Source organism: Phodopus roborovskii, unplaced genomic scaffold (genome assembly GCF_943737965.1).
Source record: "Phodopus roborovskii unplaced genomic scaffold, PHOROB, whole genome shotgun sequence".
Classification (NCBI taxonomy): domain Eukaryota; kingdom Metazoa; phylum Chordata; class Mammalia; order Rodentia; family Cricetidae; genus Phodopus; species Phodopus roborovskii.
Window position 1 is genome coordinate 9,861,567 of NW_026126585.1, and position 19,173 is coordinate 9,880,739.

The 19,173-nt window shown below is 41.3% G+C and overlaps 1 pseudogene; it reads right to left on the minus strand.

The window, feature by feature from the left end:
* Positions 1-14,604: 14,604 nt before the first annotated feature.
* Positions 14,605-15,197, minus strand: LOC127236392 (60S ribosomal protein L9-like; annotated as a pseudogene).
* Positions 15,198-19,173: the final 3,976 nt, after the last annotated feature.

The window sequence follows — 19,173 nt, forward strand, 5'->3', positions numbered from 1 at the left end:
TACTGACAAGCCAGTTTAGTCAAATCTGTGAGTCCCCAATTTAGTGGGAGACTTTCTCCAAAAGTAATGTGGAGGGTAACTGTAGAAGACACTCAACATGGATGTCTGTGCCCCTCCTTCTCCCTCCCTCCCTCTCTCTCTCTCTCTCTCTCTCTCTCTCTCTCTCTCTCTCTCTCTCCTTGCCTGTCTCTCTCTTTCTCTGTCTCCCACACCTATATACCTATATGCACACATGCTCATACACACACACACGGCACACATTAAAAAAGGAGAAGAGAGACATCTCACTCTCTCTGCTATGCCTTCCCAAACATGATGGACCGTACCCTGAAAGTTTACCCAAACCCTTCCTTCCCTCCTTAAGCTGCTTTGGGGTGGGGGAGATTTTCTCACAGAAACAAAAAAGTCACTACATGAAAGATACAGTTCACTCACCTCAAAAGGTGAAACAGAACCTTAGAAGCTTGAAGATTTGACTTACACAGTAAGAATTTTTGAAGAACAAAATTAAATCAATCTGTTCTTTAAGAAGAAAGTCACCTTTATGAACAAATACAGTCTGAAGCACTGGCAAAGATCAAGGCAAAGGAGAATTGAGGTTATCCTTGCAGCATTTCCCAACAACTCAAAAGTGAGTTAGGCTATAAATGATGCTTCGGCCCTCGGTGTATAGGAAAAGTTCTCGCCCTTCTGTGTACATCACTTTCCATAACAGCTTTGTCAATCTGAGCTCTATGTCTATGATTTCTAGATCTATAATCTTAGAGCATCATTAGTATTTTTAGATGGTGAAGAGTGACTTCAAAGAAATTGTTCCCACGAACAAATTTGCATGCTGAGGAAGTTAAGGACTGTCAAGTTTTCTCAACAAAAACTACTGGCATTATCCACTTATCAATCTTGGCTGCAAGCTAACCAGCCCTCCCTTTCTGTACCATTCAGTCTCCAACCATTCTTTAAGGCCAAGATCAAGGAAACCAAGCAGTGACTGCTCACTTAAAACCCAAAGCCACACTGGGCTCCACTTTCACAGTGCTATCACTCCTCAGTCACACTAGATCATTAAGCACTCGCCAGTGTGTTTAAACTCAATTATTCTATGCACTACTGTCTCAGGGTGCTTCGATTAGATTATGACTTCTCTGAAGCTTTGTAAATGGTCAGGATGTAACCTAATTGGTAGAGCCTTTGCCTAGCACGCACAGAGCCCTGGATTCCATTCCCAGCACCAAGTGTGATAATACATGCCTATAATCCTGGTACATGAGAGGTGGAGGCAGGAGGATCATTATGTCACCTCCAATGACATAATGAGCTCAAGGCCAGCCTTGAACATGAGACTACCCCTCTAAAAGTATGTGTAAAATAAGACTTGAGTTATACCTGAATCCCTGAGAGAACGAGGTTGAGGGATTTCTGGTAGAATATCTCCAAGAAGGGTGGGGGACACATCAATAAAGAAGACTCTTTGGGAAATACCAGCTGAAGCTTACATAATGGAGTCATTGAGGAGCTCTCTAATTGTAAGTTCTGGATTCATTTCCCAGCTCCCATCTTCCTAACTGAGCTATCTGCTTTCTGTCTCGGTTCCTCTAAAATCTACAAAGTGAAGGTAATCGCCGTTTGTGCTTGACATGGTATTTGAAGAGTAAACAGGCTGCAGGGTGAAGTGTCTTAGTCAGCATCTGCCTGTGATGGGAACATCCAGAGGTGCTGCTGTAATTATTTGATTTGGAAGAATCATCATCCTTCCAGAAAAAAAAAAAAAATGGGACTCGAGTTCAGTTATTCTTCTATAGACAGACCAATTGTCAAATTAAATAAATGAATTTTAAAAAAAGAAACAGACTATACATATACATCACGTTGGTATTTGGGCATCTCTACTGGCTGCCCTTTGGGGTTCTGACAGGATACACCCACAGCTGCAACCACTAAGAGCACCTCCTGTGCACATACACGACATTCCCCTTTAAAAGGGTTCACCACCCCCCCCTCTCTGTTTCTATTCCACACTCTTATCCTCAAGGTCCCTCTTCTCTTCCCATAAACCTCCTATGTGAGTCCTGTTGTGTAGCATGAGTTCTCTTCACAGAATTTTTTAAATTACAACACATCATATTCATATGGAAAAAAGCAGTAAACACTAGGGGGGGTTTGAAATCAGTAAGAAAGGAGAAAGGAGAATTGCTTAAGATGTAGACTTGGTGCTATAGAAAGATGCCCAGAGATAGGATTTCTAAGTGGAAGGGAAGAAACTGTTAGAGAAGCTCCACGTAGTACATACTTTTCTTGTGGCTGTGACAAAATGCCTGACAGGAAGCACTTTAACAGGGGAAAGATTCATTTCCACCTACAGCTTGGCTTCTCAGTCTTGGCAGGGAAGTCACTATAGTAGGCAGAAGATGGCTGTTCACATTGCATTCACAATCAGAGGCAGAGAAGGGAACAGTGGGGCTAGGCTATATAAAACCTATTCATGGCCCTAATGACCCACCTCCTCGTCGATCAAGGCACCACCTCTTAGAGGTTCCACAGCCTTCCCAAACAGTGCCACAGACTGGGGACCAAGTGTTCAAACATGCAAGCCTGTGGGGGACTTTCACATCCAACCACCGTAGCACTGGCTGTCCTTATCTTTCTGTGGCTATGATGAAACGTCATGACCAAAAGAGAGATGAAGAAGAAACTGTCTTATGCTTCCATCAATGAAAGAAGTCAGGGAAAGAACTCAAGACAGGAATCTGAAACAGAAACCACGAATAAACACTGCTTGCTGGCTCATTCTCTGGTTCGTTCACAGGCTCATGCTCCAGCCAGGCAGGATTTGGGGGACAGAGAGAATGCTGGGAAGAAGAAGGACAAAGTCTGGAGAGTCTTGAGCAGGTGAAGAGAGAAACATGCTGTGTTGAAGGAAGATATCACCAGGTGGCAGAGGGTAGATAAGAAATATGGGTTAATTTAAAACATAAGAGTTGACTAGTAATAAGCCTGAGCTATAGGCTAAACATTTATAAATAATAATAAGTCTCTGAATAGTCACTTGGGAATGGCTACTGGGACATAGAGAAACTCTTGCTACACATCTGTCCAGAAATCGGTACCACCCACAGAAGCCTTGACTATCCTATATTAATTAACAATCAAGACTATACAGGAAATTCCTCAACTGGGATTTTCTTCTCAGGAGACACTAGGCCCTGTCAAGTTGGCAATTATTTGTCATTAGGACAGTGTTCAAATCACCAGGGTCACATGAAATACAATGAGAAGCTTGTGATCTCTTTCATGTTAAATCTTGCTAAGTTCTCCACCTGCTTTGACACACTATACCTGAGACATCAGACATTCATAAACAGCCCCTACATTTCAGTGACATCAAACAACAAAGTGTGTACTACAGTTTCCTCACCCTTCAGTGAGAGAGTCTAAATAATGAACAAGTGGTCTCTTTTATTGAGCACCTGCATTTATAGTTACAGATACCTCAGTGCTCAACAAGTGGCAGCCATTATTGTTGACATTGCTACCACTCTTGTTCTAAGAACAACTTTGCAAGATATTATCATTCTACTCTATAAGTAAGAAAACAGAGACTCAAGGATGTTTAAATTTTTTTTTACATTCTGAGGCATATAGATGTCACAATACTGAACTCCTGTCTTTCCATTAGAGCACACTATTCTCTACAGACCTTAGTGTAACCCCAGATTAACTCTCCAAAGGTTATTCTCATTCTTCTTGTTCTAGTTACACTTCTGTTTCTGATATAAAATACCTAGCAAAAAATACAAAATAAAAGTTTAGAGAAGAAAAGATTTGTGTGGCTTACGGTTCGAGGTTGGTGTCCACTATGTCCACAATATATTGAGGGACAATCAAAGATATAAATACAAAGAATCATGTCATAGTCAAGAGTAGGAAAGAAAAAAGGTTGTTTGCTAGTTTGATCAGCTAGCTTTATTCATTTTTATACAGTTCCCGGAATGGTGCTACTACAGTGGACTTGGTCAATTAACAATCAAAACAACCCCTCACAGCCATGCCCAGAGCCCAACTTAATCTAGATCATTTCTTAACTGAGAATCACTTCTCAGATTACTCTAGGTTGTGACAAGTTGGCATTTAAAATTAACAGAAGTCTGTTGGGAGATAGTTGATCACACTGTGAACCCTGAGCTTGCGTTTGCACTAATTAAGTAAAATTAATCTTGGGTCAGAAGGTTGAGTTAGCAATTAGTTGACAGAAAGTAATCAGAGAACATCTAGAAGAGACTGAGAGGTGCACCAGAAGTAGTTGGGAGGAATTTTGAGAGGTGTGGCGTTTTTGTTGGACAGAGTGGAAGGATAGTGTCTTTGGGAGATGCCAGCAAGGAGAGACGTTTAGCTGGTTGCTACCTGACCTCTCTGAGCTGGCATGTTTTCACCCCAGCCTTTGACTCTTGGGTCTTATTTATAAATACAATGACAATTTAGTTAAAACTACCTTTAGGTGCAGCAGCAGAACCAGTGCCTTAGGCCTTTGAGAACAGAATTCCCCCCAGACTACAAACACTGCCACAGAAGCAAGCTGGTAACTGCTGAGTCACAACTGCTGAAATAGCAGTAGATTAAGGTACAGCCACTGTGCTGAAGAAAAAACAACAGAAGTCCCTTGATTAAAACTCAAAATGTAATCAGTATTTATGCTGCCCAATGTCCAGAGTGTATGTGTGTGCACATGCTCGCCAATATGTACATGTATCTAGAGGTATCTGTGGAGGCCAGAAGAGGGTGTCAGGTCCACCAAAACTGAGCCATTTAAATCTGTGCATCTCTTGAGAAGACTATCCTTATGTTACATTAGAGCCTATGCCTAGAGAGATCTAGAAAAGATGGAATTGTTTCATTGTCTACTGCTACATAGATATATTTCCTGACAAAGGATACCGTGAATCATTGGATTGTTACAGGAATATATAATCCATAAAAGATGCCCGCCCCTTCCCACTATCTTCTAGGTAAGTCAAAACAATAAAAGAAAGAGGGAAAAGGGAAGATGGCTCAGTGGTTAAGAGCACTTACTGTGTAAACAAGAGGACCTCAGTTTGGATCCCATTACCCATGTGAAATTTCAGACAGAGTCACAGGCACATCTGTAATCCCAGTTCTGTAGGGGGCTGAGACAGAAGAACCACTAGGGCTCATTGGCTGCCAGCCTTGCTCTAGCTTAGCAAAATGCCCCCTCAGAAAGGAGTAAGGAAGAATGATCCAGTGCCCTCCTCTGGCCTCGGTGTACACAACTGCCCCCACATGTACATCTATCACATATAATATACTACATACATACAAATGAAAAGAGGGGGAGGGAGGGAGGGAGCGAGGGAGGGAGCGAGGGAGAAAGATCAAATAATTATCAAGCACAGTACCTGTGAAGCTGACACAGGACTGAGACTTTCCCCTAAAGAACACCCAAAGGGACATTGGGCCTTATTTTCCAAACTCAATCCAAGCCAGTATTCTGCACCACTGAGGTCATAACACATAGAGTGTGCCCTAAGAATTCTCAGACAACGGCTACGCAGCACAGGAGAAGGTGACTTAAAGGAGCCTTGGGCTCCAATAGCTATGAAAACCTCTGCAAATTAAGGTCGCTTCATTCTTACAAAATAAGAGGAAATTCTGTGTGGATGTAGAAGAAAGGAAAGACTGGCCAGCTCTCAACATGCTTGACAGAGTAATCGCTCACATCAGAAATGAAACTGAGGGGATATGGAAAAGGTTGACAACATGCCTGTACCTCATCAGAGGAAAAAAAAAAAGTTGAAAGCTGGTGGTTAAATATAGCCTGTTCCTCCTCAAGAAACCATTTCTCACTTGACAGATAAGATGGAAAAAGTAGGGAGCCCCAAGCTAGGGCCAGTAACAACCTATTTGCTTTAAGGTGAAGGGACAGGGTTTCAGCACGACCCTTGGATTAAATTTGTTTATTTTTAGTTTTTGCCTCTTTCCATTTTTAATGTGTTTGTGGTGTAAGCTCGCATATGTGTGAAAGGTTTTGCATGTGTGGGGGAATGCATATGCATGTGAACACCCCCAGGTAACTCTGCTGGGGCAGTAATCGTCAATCACTGCTCCATCTCATTCACTGAGGCAGATCTCTTAAACTCAAGGTTCACGAAGATGGCTAGTCATGCTCACATTAGGGATTCCCCCTTACTGCCTTCTAAGCCTTACATGACAGGCAAGCCACCGTGCCACTAAAGTTTTCGTGGGCTCTAGACACTGGAACTCCAGTCTGAACGCTTGCACAGCAAGAAAGCCCTTAGCCACAATGCTCCTTCCCAAAGCCTGAATCTCAGTTTACTTTTCTGCAGGAACATCTGTGATTAGGAATTTCTATAGTTAAACTTCCAGGGAGATGGCATATAATATCTCAGAGTCTCCTTACAGGATCCCATGAGCTACCATTGATCGGTCTTTCCCAGGTGAAGAAACTGAGGCAAAAGCATGAGCTAATCTACTCAAGTGGTAAAGATGAACTTACACTACTTCCATATCTTTTGTCCATAGGTGTGTGTGCGTGCGTGTGTGCGTGCGTGCGTGCGTGTGTGTGTGTGTGTGTGTGTATCAGGAGATATACATGTATACATTTACATATATATCCTGACAAGAAACAACTTAGAGGAGAAAGGGTTTATTTGCGCTCACAATTCCAGGTCACAGTCCTTCATTGTAGGAAAGTCAAGGCCGGAACTTTCAGAAGCTGTTTATGTCATATCTACAGTCAAGAGCAGAGAAAAATGAAATAGGAGACAAGATGTCTCATTGGCCAGAATTCATTGAGCAGGCTGCACTGGCTACCCAGTGAGCATGGGAAATTCTCCTGCCGGTGCCTCAACAACTAGATTATAAGCTCACACCACTGCGCCTAGCTTTTTTTACATAGGTTCTGAAAATCAGACTCAGACTATCATGCTTGTGTGGCAAGCATTTTAACAACAGAGTCATCTCTCTAGCCTTTTTAGTCTCTGTCAGTCACATCTTATGTCCAAGAAGCTGTGACATATTGCCACTATCACCTTATTCTGAAATAACGTATTAATACTACCATTTGCTACCATTTAGGAACCATCTAATACACCTCAACTATGTGATCAGCTTTGACTAGGTACAGGTCTCAAGGGTCAGAAGGCATGAAAATGGACCTCCAAAAGTTGAACATATCTTGGGAAACTAGTTCATAATCTAATATCACAAAATTCTACGTGGTAGCTCACACAGTGCTTGAGCAGGTAAGTGCAATCAGGACAAAACTTCCAAAGGCTGCAAGTGTAAGGAGAAGAACAGAGAGTACACCTTAGCAACATCCCATTGTATGTGTCTGGAATGATAAGCAGATGCAGTAGCGGAAGAGATACAATGAGACTGCAAGAGTTTGCCACACCAAAGGCTATACTTGACCTACTTTTTTTCTGCATGGCACAGTTTAGAAGAATTTATAAGGAGACACCTACTTTATGGAAAGAAAATGTTACATTAAACACACACACACACACACACATATATATATATACATGTACATATACATATATGTGTATATATATATATATATATATATTAAACTCCTAGAATGCCACCCAATGATATTACAATACAATTCAATACAGGAGAAGACCCTGTATTAACACCTGGAGTTGGGGTTGGAGAGATGGCTCTGTCAGTAAAGGGAGTTCGAAGTAAAAGTAAGAGACCTTGTCTCAAAACTAAAATACCCCAAGGAACAATATTCAAGGCTGGCCTCTGACTGACCTATACTCACACAGGGTGGGAAGGGTAGGTAAAGAACACCTGAAGATGGTGGGTGAAGTCCTGGGATCAAAACTCAGAGGGATGTGTGATGAGGGAGAAAACACAAGCTGTTAGTCTAAGCCAAGAAAGAAGCTGGGGTAGAGGGGACATTACTTCAACTGTTGTTCATTTTGATCCTTCTAGAGCAATGCTCCAGATTCTAGAAAGCCCAGCATCTCCTCCAGTTTTATGTATATTTAAAGCCATTTTATCTCATTGAGACAAAATTTACTGACCACAAAAGTCACCTGTGTACTTTTCCTTTACTTTCGGAGAAATATGTAAGAATACATGTGGGGAGAGTGGGCTGGAGAGGTGGCTCGGTGGTCAAAAGCATACACTGTTCTTGCAAAGGATCTCAGCTTAGTTCCCAATACATCACACACAGCTAATGACCACCTGTAATTCCAGCTCTCAGGGATATGATGCCCTCTTCTGACCTCTTTGGGCACTGCAATCACATGGCATATATATATATATATGTATGTATGTATGTATGTATGTATGTATGTATGTGTGTGTACATACGTATACATACACACACACACAGGCATTCACATATACCTAACTTAAATATATATAAATAAATCTAAAAATAATGTATGTATGAGTAAATAAATATGAATGAAATAGGAGGAAATCATCAAAACCTGTACCCAGAATTGTCTGGAATCACTATGTAGGTATTAGTACCAAATGCAAGCAACTGGTCACATATGCTATGTCAGCAACTCACATTCATCAAGCATGGTTGTCATTTTGATGTGAGTTTTTAAAATACTGAATAACTCAAAGTTCAAAACATGGCAAAAAAAAATTCATTTTAAGATGTACACTATAGCTCCTTTCCCTGAAGAGTCTTTGATGAAGCTATGAAAAAAAAAATGCCACTTGTTCATCAGAAAGCTACATGTCAAATTTAATGGACTATGGAAAGTTTTCTCGTATATATAGATATATATGGAAAAGTGTTCGACACATGGCATGAAGACAAATGGATTGGTTTGCAATGGTGCTTCAGACATTGCATGTAAACTGAAGTTCCCAAAATAAAAGAAGGAGAGGGAGAGAGAGAGAAAGAGAGAAGAGGGGATGAAGGGGAAGAGAAGATGCACCTGTGTTAAAGATTCTACAAGAGCCAAATGACTAATCTTCAGGATTGTAGAGAGCTAAAATGTTGTAGCCGAGAGCCCAATTATCTTGGGCTATTTTTAGTCTCTTTAAAGGCACATGCTACCCACACCTGTGGTTGACCTAATATTCTGTGGCTATAAAAACCTTACACTGTATTATTAAGAGATCATTACCTTTCACAAATCCAAATGCTAAGACTGTCATCACCACATCTGAAACCTACAAGAGTTTTTTTCCCCATTTGGCTATAACCTGCTCTCTGCAACTCCCACCAATGAATTTGGTAAATGAATTGGTTTATGATGTTTTTTGTTGTTTTGTAACTAATAAGAGCTCATGTAGATCCTTCCTTGGTAAAACCTAAATCTGTGTTTCTGAACCATGGTCCTCTTATTTGGCTCCAGAATAAACTATTTCTTATTCTCTTTGGGTGAGAGCTGTTTTTCTGTTAACAACTGGTTTCCCTGCATCCCTGGAACTGGTTTATTTTCATGGCCTGAGTTGTGAAACACTGTACAGACAAGTTCATAATTCTTAAAAGGCACCAGTATTATGATAATCCAGATAACACTAATACATACATACATACATACATACATACATACATACTTACATACATGTAAACCATAACAGGATCTGTAGAGGCAGAGACAGAAGCACGACACCACACTGTCACCCCAAGCAGCCTGAGAAGTTCTTTGCGTCTTTTAGTAACTTTGATAGGTAAAATCAGACCATTAGTATCCTGAACAAGAAAAACAGTGAACCAACATGAAGCAGAGCTAGGGTTCCCTAAAAGACATCTTTAATATTATACAGATTTTAAGGAAGCGGGTGGAGATAAAACCAAGCCCACCAACACCATGGGTGTGAGCTTCTCTTGAGAGTGACACTGCATTGCCTTTACAGAAGTCTTCTATGGATTTAGGTGGAATTCATTGCCTTCCCAGTGGGAACATGTAGGATTTGGGTAGTTCTGAAGCTAGCATTCTCAGAGGAGCCTAAATGAGGTCTGAACGTAGTTCCTGAGAGGCCAGGCCAGGTTAGATTTGATGAGGTAAGAACTTAGATGGTAGACATGCAGTAAAATGGGGAATCGCTATAACAAAATTACAGTCTTCCTTGAGACTTCCAAGGTACGTCTGGGAGAGGGATGAGGCCAGACTCAAGGCCATGTGCATACAGGCCTTAAACCTGCTTCACTGCCATGGTAATCTAACATGCCTGCATATGGAAGGAAGATTCTGTGACAGCCTTCACAGAAAATGGTAACTGTTCTGGAATTCTTGTCTCTCAGCTGGTAGCAGTAGCTTCTAACTACCCTGCCTCAAGGAAAGGAAGAGGAGGGAAAAGGAGACAGGCTATGGATAACTATAAGAAACAACTGTATATCTGATACCAGTATCTAAAGAAAATGGTTTACCTGTTTTTATAAGAATGTTCAACCTTGATAAACTCTTCTATCAATCTCCAGTTCTTTTTAGCACCCAAGAGTTGAAGATAAAGAATACGCATGCCCTCCACCAGCTTCTTTAACTGCACAAGGGAGAAATTACCCTTTGACCCCGGAAGCTATTTACTAATGACCAGAAGCTTGAGCTTGGATAGCTTTCCTCATTAGTGCATGACTACACTGCAAATGTTATTGCCAGCCAGCAGATTATAAAAGCATAAAGAGAAAGTAATTAGTGCAATCATTTTACATAGAGTAAATTCTAGTGCAGCCAGTTCGTCAGAGATGCAATTTCATGGGATCACAGCCATGCATTATTGGAGCTATGGGAAACTGTTAATTTGTTATTTGAAATGAAGTTCTTATCTCTGACCAGTTAGCTCAATTAGTCAGTGTCTGATGATAAGGAGGCCAAGGGTGTCAGCTTCCTCCAGGACCATCCAGCTTGACTTTGTAACATTGCATAAGTGTTCACCTGCATTCCCAGGGGAAACTAGACACCACAAGTGGAACATAGCCCATGTTTCCATGAGGAGCAAGATTTGAAGAGAAAATTTAAATTTGAAATGCATGTGCAGGACCAGGATGATGGCGAGATGGTTTAGTGGAAGAAGCGAATATCATACAAGCATTAAGGCCTGAGTTAAGATCACAGAAGCCCACAAACAGAGCTGATGTGGTGGCATGCATCTGTCTCAAGTAGTGCTGGGGCTAGAGATGGGTAGATCCCAAAAGCTCATTCACCAGCCAGTCTAACCTGTTTGTGAGCTTCAAGTTCATTTGCTGAGTATTGTTTTTTTTTTTTAAATAAATAAATAAATAAATAAATAAATAAATAAATAAAGCAAAAACAAAGGGTGGAGAGTGACTGAGAAAGACATTCAGTGTTAATCCTCACCTATGCAACAGACACACACTTTCAGAAAGAGTGATGCTAGAGTCCTTTGTGGTGAAGGAGTTAGTCTGTATTTTGACTATGCTGATAGATCCAAGCCTATACAGGTAATAAAGCTGAACACACACAAAAATATAAACTGTACGTACATGCACACACCCAAGTATAAATAATGCTATAGAAAACTGAGCAAGGTCAGTGGATGATATCAAGGTAGCAATCTTGGCTGTGATACCGTACTACCAATTTACAATTGTACCGACATATTTTTATTGAATTTTGAAAAAAGAAATATCACAGGATTGGTAGTGGCTGGGGAGATGCCTGCACAAGCAGGCATACCTGAGCTCCTACATGGAAACTGAGGTGGACACTGGGAATCCCAGTGCTAGGGAGACAGAGACAAGAGGATCCCTGGGGCACAGTGGTCAGCTTCATCTAATTGGGGAGCCCTGAGACCAGCAAGTATACCTGTCTCAACAACAAGATAGATTAACACCCGAGAAATAATACCTGAGTTTTTTCTCTCTCTTTTTCTCTCTCTTTCTCTCTCTCTCATACACACACACACACACACACACACACACACACACACACACACACACTAAGAGAGAAAGAAAATAACGAATAAAATTCAGAGTTTAGATATTCAAACTCACCTTTCTCTAACATTGTCAATTTTATTCACATTAGCCATCTATCATTACTTTAAAGTGAGTGAATGCAAATTCTCAGTGGTTAGATTTTCATGCAAGAAGAAAATTAGCAATTTTTCCAAAAATTATTACTACTCATCCAACCCACAAAGTCATCCCAAATACAGCATGATATAAAAGAAAAGGAGAAAGAACTGGTGATGTTTCAGTAATGACTATCCCCTCAAATAAAAGACCACAAAAGATTCTCATCTGGCGATATGGGTCCTTTTCGAGGCAAACTTCTGGGATAGCCAAGAAGTAATATATAGGGTATATTTAGCCTTCAGTCACAAGTCTCCCATTTGCTAAACAAACAGAAGTGAGATATGGGATCATTTTAGAATGGCCCACAGCATGACTCCTGGAGAACTCTCCAGGAGAAAAAATAAATAAATAATCACCAATGTCTAGGCTGGTTCTCATTCTGTGTCACTGGGTCTGTAACAAAGCAGGTCTCAGGCCAGCTATGACAGGAGGGTGCCTTATTACAGCCCAGTCTTTCACCACTACGCTGGGTTGAATGATGACTCCCAAAATTTGGAACCCTTTCTTTGCTTGGAGTCTCAAAGTAGATGTGCCCATTTGGAAACAGGGTATTTGTAGATTTAAGGAAAGTGGCTGGATTATAAACCCAATGGTTGACATCCTTGTAAAAAGAATAGAGGATGCCCCAAGACACACAAAATAATTGAATGCCAGATGGTAATGAAGGGAGATTGGAAGGATGCAGTCCACATCGAGGATTATTAGCAACCGCTAGGAACCAAGAGAAAATCATGAAGTCTTCCATATAACCTCACATAACCAATTATGCAAACTGGAGAAAAAGCAACATACAAATAAGTGACAATCGCAAAATAATGTAGGCCTAGAAAATTTGATGTCAGGGCTGGAGAGGCTCAGTGGCTAATAGCACCATACTGCTCTCCAGAGGACCTGAGTTTGGTTCCTGACACCAAAGAAGTGTGACTCACAACTGTAACAGACACTCAGACCTTGGCACAATGAATGGCATGATGGAAGTACAATTGAAGCCATTAAATTCAATATGTAGACAGCGCCACCTGCCAAAACAAAAGCAAAGAACAATACAAAGAATCAACAAAACAAAGAGTTGGCTCTGGGGCTAGGGAGAAACCTGGTGCTGAGGAATTCCCAGGAATCCACAAGGATGACCCCAGCTAAGACACCTAGCAATAGCGAAGAGGGTACCTAAACCGGCCTTCCCCTATAATCAGATTGGTGACTACCCTGTCATCATAGAATCTTCAACTAGTAACTGATGGAAGCAGATGCAGAGATCCACATCCAAGCACCAGGCTGAGCTACAAGTGTCCAATTGAAGAGAGGGAGGACGGATTATATGAATGAGCAAGATGGGTTAAAGATCATGATGCGGAAACCCACAGACACAGCTGACCCAAATTTGTGAGAGCTCGTGGGCTCTAGACCGACAGCTGGAAATCCTACATGGTACTGAACCAAGCCCTCTGCATGTGGGGTGCAGTTTTGTAGCCTGGTCTTATCGTGGACAAATAAGAATCTGGGAAAAACAAATAGCTGATGGATGTTTATTCACGGAAAAATCACTTACAAAACAACAGATGACCGCCAGCAGGTTCCCGTCCCAAGGATGCCTCTGGATACTCTCTGTCTCTGGAAAAGAAGCAAGAGCAGATACTGGGGTCTAGAACCCCAGACCTAATTCCCCCAGGTCACGCCTGCACCTGTCCCCACCCCCAGTGGGCGTGGTCAGTGCGACAGGTGCCAGTGGAATGGATATCTCAATGCATGGTCTGTTTGTGGGACCCCTGGCAGTGGAGCTAGGATCTAACCCTTTTTGAAACCCATTCCATATCGTGGGATGCCATGCTCATCCTTGATGTGGAGGGGTGGCTGGCCCTGCCTCAATTTATTGTGACAGACTTTGTTGACTCCCCATGGGAGACCTTACTCTTTCTGGGGAGTGCATGGGAGTGGGTTGGGAAGGGGGGGGGGAATAGAGGGGGAACTGTGGTTGGTATGTAAAATGAATGAAAAAAGTAGAGTGAAAAAAATAAACAAAAACCGAGAGTTGGTTCTTTGAGAAAATCAACAAGATAGACAAACACTTATCCAAACTAACTGAAAGACAGAGAGAGAGAGAGAATATTGAGACTAACAAAATCAGAAACAAAAAGGGGGCCAAAGCAACAGACACTGAGGGAATCCAAAATATCACTAACTCATACTTCAAAAACCTATACTCCACAAAACTGGAAAATCTAAATGAATGGACAATATTCTCTGGTTAGATACCACTTACCAAAGTTAAATCAAGAACAGATAAACACCTTAAATAGACCTGTAACCCCTAAGGAAATAGAAGCAGTCATTAAAAGTCTCCCAATCCCTCTCCCCCTCAAAAAAAGTCCAGAGCCAGATGTTTTGGGGGGGGGGGATTGGTTTGTTTGTTTGCTTGCTTTTATGGTTTTGGTTTTTTTTTTTTTTTTTTTTTTTTCAAAAGACACACCAAATCCTGCTTAAATTGAGGGTCTTGTTTCTGGAGCTGAGTAACGTAGGTCTTACTCATCAGCCTGCTGCACGGTTCCTTTTCAGACACATAGATACCATCCAAAAAAATTCCTGAGATCTTTGTTTTTAACTGTTGGGTCTTGCTGAATCAGAGCCACTAAATTTGAAACAAGTTCAATATCATTTCCTTCAAGGATTGATTCATCCTTCTGGGCTTGAGAGACAGAACAAGCAACACCTGTCCTCATCCGAACCCTTCAGTTGTATTTTTCACCCAAGAAATTTTGGATTTCAACCAAAGACCCATTTTCCTGAATAACGACGAAGATAGGGAAGTGAGCATTACACAGACCTCATCTTGTAGCAGAAGCCCAGTGTAACACCTTTGATCACGTTCCAAATGTGACTGCAGATGGTTTGGACAGTAGCCAGTTCCTTTCTGTTACCCCATCATTTGTCAACCTGGAGCCTCCTCCTAACCCCTTTCCTCTTCCTCCTCCCCCTTCTTCTCCTCCTCCTTCTTGTTCCCAAGAGGACTGAGCTATGCACTGATGTGACTGAAGCCCCTCAGGAGGGTTCCACTGGGGCCCTTCACAAATCCTGTGTGCCCATTCAGAGTGATGTCCACATTATCTGGAATGTCGATGGTCTGATTGCTGAGAATGGCCTTCATTCTCACAGTAGATGGGACAAAGAGCAAGCATAGAATTTTACCAGACTTTCAAAGAAGAGCTAATACCAATACTTCTCAAATCATTCCACAAAATAAAAACAGAAGTAACATTACCAAATTCATTTTATGAAGCCACAATTACACTGATACCAAAACCACATAAAGACTCAACAAAAAGAGAATTCCAGGCCAATTCCCTCATGAACATTGATGTAAAAATACTTAATAAAATACAAACCAAGTCTAAGAACACATCATTCACCATGATCAAATAGGTTTCATCCCAGAGATGCAAAGATGGTGCAATGTATGAAAATTTGTCAGTGTAATCCATCATATAAAAATCTGAAAGAAAAAACACATGATCATCTCATTAGATGCTGAAAAAGCCTTTGACAAAATAAAGTACCCCTTCATGATAAAAGATTTGGAGAGATGATGGGTACAAGAAGCATACCTAAATATAACAAAGGCAATATATGGCAAGCCAACAGCCAACCTCAAATTAAAATGGAGAGAAACTTAAAGCAATTACACTAAAATCATGGATAAGACAAGGCTGTCCACTCTCTTCATATCTATTCAAAATAGTACTTGAAGTTTTAGCTAAAGCAATAAGACAACTGAATGAGATCAAGGGGATACAGATTAGAAAGGAAGAACTCAAGTATCATTATTTGCTGATAAGATAGTATACCTAAGCAACCCTAAAAATTCTACCAGGGAACTGCTACAGCTGATAGTCAACTGGCTGGATACAAGATTAGCTAAAAGAATTCAGTAGCCCTCTTATATGCAAATGATAAAAAGGACCAAGAAATAAATTGTGGAAACACCCTTCACAATAGCCTCAAACAGTGTGAAATATCTTGGTATAACTCTAACCAAGCAAGTGAAAAACCTATATGTAAAGAACTTCAGGTCTTTGAATAGATATGAATAGATATCAGAAGATTGAAAGATCTCCCATGACCTTGAGTTGGTAGGGTTAACATATTAAAAAATGGCCATCTTACCAAAAGCAATCTATAGACTCATTGCAATCCCTATCAAAACTCCAGCACAACTTTTTACAGAACTTGAAAGAATAATACTCAATTTTATATGATAAAACAAAAATACAGAATAGCCAAAATAATCCTGTACAATAAAAGAACTTCTAGAAGTTTCACCATCCTTGATTTCATGCTGTATTACAGAGGTATAGTAATAAAAAAAATGGTATTGGTATAAAAACAGAACAGACATGAAGCTCAATGGATCCAAATGGAAGACCCAGATGAAAATCCACATACCTATGGACACCTGATGTTTTTTATAAAGAAAACAGAAATATACAAAGGGGGGAAAATCGTCAACAAATGCTGCAGGTGTAAGCGAATGTCAGCATGTAGAAAAGTGTAAAGTGATCCATATCTTTCACCATGCACAAAACTCAAGTCCAAGTGGACTTGGACTCAACATAAAACCAGATATACTGAGCCTGATAGTAGAAATAGTAAGGAATAGCCTTGAACATATTGGTACAGGAGACAACTTCCTAAACAGAACACATGTTATTTGCTCAGCGGAGCCAACAAAAGCTGAGAAATATTGGCAAAGGGAGAAAAGTACTTTGCACCAAACTTCTTTTTATTCCCTACTTAATAAAACCTTCCTAGTGTCTTCAGTTAGCACAGCTGGGTTCATGATTCATGCACATGTCATAAATGTATGCATGGAACCAATCTCTCTGTGTGCATACATGTGTGAGCATGTGTATGCCCACACGTGCATGCAGAGGCCAGAAGAGAACATTGGGTGTCCTGCTTTACCATTTTCCACTTTATTCCCTTGAGACAGGCTCCCCTGAACCAGGAGACAGGCTAGCAGCTGTCTTCATAACCACAAACACAGTGTCACTGCACTGTAACGCCACACACACAGTGCTGCCACACTACAGCCATGCCCAGCACTTTACTAAAACATGGGTGCTGGAAATCCAAAGCCAGGTCCTCCTTCCTGAACGTTCAGCAAGGTGCTTGTATCCACTGAGCCATCTCACCAGCCCCAGAGACATTCTCATAATCTGCTAAGGACGCGCTCAGAGGAAGGAGCGTGTCCACGGTGAGGGACTGTGCTGCGAGATCTTGGAAGAAGTGTATTATAGGGAAGTTATAGGGAAGCAAATTCACAAGGAACACAGAAGCCCAGCCACAGTCAATGGGGGAGGAAAGGAAGGACACAGCAGCCTGTACTTCTCAGCTGACAAAGGCAATTTATAATTCCAGGGTTAGACAATGCTGAGAAGTCAAAGCAGATGCTTCAAACAGCGAGTCGTGTCACATCTACAGCCAAGAGCGGAGAGAAAGGAATGCATGCATGCTTGCCTGCTTTGTTCCGTCTAATTTCTCCATTCTCAGACAGTCCAGAACTCCTTGCCTAGGGAATAGTGCCCCCCACAGTGGGGGACACACTGTGTCAATTAATTTCACTGAGACAGTGGGCTCACAGGCCAAGCCAGTGTAGGTAATCCCTCACTGCTACTCTTCCCCGGGCGGTTCTAGGTTGTGTGGAGTTGACTGTGAAAGCTAATATGATATGTTACTGCTGCTCACGAGCTCCAAGAAAACTAAGAAGAGCAAACGCAGTATCAGGATTGCAGCTGGGGACTGATGCTGTCTAGAAGACAAAATATAACCTAGAGCTGCTTTCATTACATTGTATGGATTTTCAGACCTACATTTTTTTTTAAGAAAATGGGGTACCAGGGAGCTGAAGAGATAATTCAGTGGTTAGGAGTACTTGATGCCTCACTAGAGTTCAGTATGCAGCACCCACAACAGCAGCTCACAACCATCTATAACTCTAGCTCCAGGGGACCCCCCGAAGCCCTTTTCTTGTCTCTACAGTGTCTATGTGACACTGTTCTAAATCTAAGTAACTCAAATGCACCCCGCATTTGAGACCAAAGTGTGTGAATTCAACTGTTTCACACCTGTTAAGGAACAGGAAGTAGAAAGCCTCCAGGGCACAACTTGGGACACTTTCTGGGAATAGATCAATTGTGTAGGGACAAAGTGGGATCTCACAACAAAGGCAGAGCACAAACTCTGCAAAAGACAGGGTTTGATGGTCCTTTGTAGAAGTCTCTGGGGGGGAAAGAGCACTGCAAGTTCAACACCTGGGACAAGAAAGTAGAAAATGGCTTAAGATAAACAGCCTGCAACCAACACTCTTCCAAACCAGGGTGGGAGACAGCACCCTCTTGAGACTTACCCACCCAGATGGATGATGTGAGGGCTATCTTTGCAGCAATTCTCCGTGCAAGCAGAAACAGAGAGAAGTTTTGTTTTGTTTTTTCTATTCTTCTTGTCCAAGAAAGTATGGTGTGTGTGTGTGTGTGTGTGTGTGTGTGTAAAATAAATATATATATGTAAATGTGTTAGAAAAATAGAAACCGGGAGGACATTGGGATACTGGAGAGAAGATTCAGTGGTTAAGACCTTGCTGATTTTCCAAAGGACTCAGTTCTCAGCATCCATATTGGCAAGTTCACAATGGTCTGTAAAACTCCAGCTCCAGGGATTCCAATGCCCTCCTCTGGCCTCAAGCACCTGAACACGTGTGGCATACATTCACAAACACAGAGGTGCATATAAGGGAAAATAAACGTTTAAAAATCAGCTATTTGCATCAACATGGATAAACTTGAAAGATACATGCTAAGCAAAATAAACCAAACACAGCAATAAAACCTCTCCTTTCCATGAGCAGAGTAGTAGTGAAGAAAATGGGTGGGGGGCAGTCAGTCAAGAGGTTCAAAATTAAAGTCATGTTGGCTAAAAAGTTTTGGAGGCAAACATACAGCACAAAGGTTATAACTACTACTATGTGTTAGCTACAAGCTTTAGGGTTCTTGGCATAGCAATAGCAACTATGTAAAGAGACAGGTATGATGTTAACTAGTTTAATTGTAATGCATAAGTCACTGTGT